This window comes from Lupinus angustifolius, chromosome LG11 (assembly GCF_001865875.1).
Source record: "Lupinus angustifolius cultivar Tanjil chromosome LG11, LupAngTanjil_v1.0, whole genome shotgun sequence".
Taxonomy (NCBI): domain Eukaryota; kingdom Viridiplantae; phylum Streptophyta; class Magnoliopsida; order Fabales; family Fabaceae; genus Lupinus; species Lupinus angustifolius.
Window position 1 is genome coordinate 16,831,061 of NC_032019.1, and position 1,339 is coordinate 16,832,399.

Sequence of the window (1,339 nt, forward strand, 5' to 3'; positions counted from 1 at the left end):
TTTATGGGGTTTGGTTTCTAAATGACAAGGTTATAAAGGAAAGGTTTATTATAATTTTAACGGAGAGTGTAAAATGTATAAACTGATACAGCTTAAAGATTTATACACTTCACGTTCATTTGGATTAACTTTTCTAAAAAGTCAACAATAAAAAAAATCAATAGTGATAATACAATAACAGTGTATAAAACTTATACACTGACAGTATACATTTTTTTCTCGATTCGCTTTTTTATTTATTTAAAAAAAACTAAAAATGAAAAAAAGGAGGGAGGGAAGGTAGAAAAGATGTTCCATGCCGAAAATGACTTAGGCGTCTTCTTAAGACGAGTGTTCCTCGTTGAATAATATGTGAGATTAAGAACATATATCACTAGTATCGAATAATATCACACTTCTTATTCTGGATCAATCAAATATTGTCATACAAATGAAAAATTAAAAATAAAAACTAATATTTTGATTAGTTTAGAATACGAAATAAAATATCATTGTGATTTTTGTATATAGAATAATTACTATTTTTCTTTCATACAAATATACAATATCATTTGAGATCCTCACATGCTTAGGGAGAGAAAAGTGTGTAAAAATAATACATATAGATGTGTTTGTTTCAAGTTATAAACAAATATTTCTAGTATTTTTACTAAGTTCCACTTCGTGCTAATTCTCCATTGCCTATTACACTTTCCTCCCTTTCTTTTTCTCCATACATTGAATTTACTCAATAAATTTATTTGAGAATTGGATTTCTATGTTTTCTTTTTATTTGGCGTTACATATGTATGTATTATATATGTAGTATCAATCTATGTTATGATGAATGGATACTACTTATTTTTTATTTATCTATACTTCTATATTATTTTATTTATATATTATATAAAGGTAAAATATACTTAAGGAGTGTCTAGGTAAACTGGACAGACGTAATATCTATATTCCAATTTTGTCATTGCTATTATATAAAGGCAAAATATGTCTAAAAGATATATATAATTTCATTTAATTCCATTTAGTAACCACCATGACATAATTCCATATTCAAATTTTATCATTTTGTAATATTCCAATAATAATTACAAGAAACTCCCACAAGTTCTTTTATTCTTTTTCATCAATGTATCACTACTATTTCACACATTCTCATACTTCTACTAGCAAATTACCCGTGCATTTGCACGGGACGGTATTTTTTTACCGCATGATTAAGAACACATATTACATGTGCATTTATGATTAAGAATATGTATGTTGCTCGTGCATTCGCATGGTTAAAAACATATATGTTATTAGTGCATTCATATTGTTAAAAATTATTAATTATATATAAAAT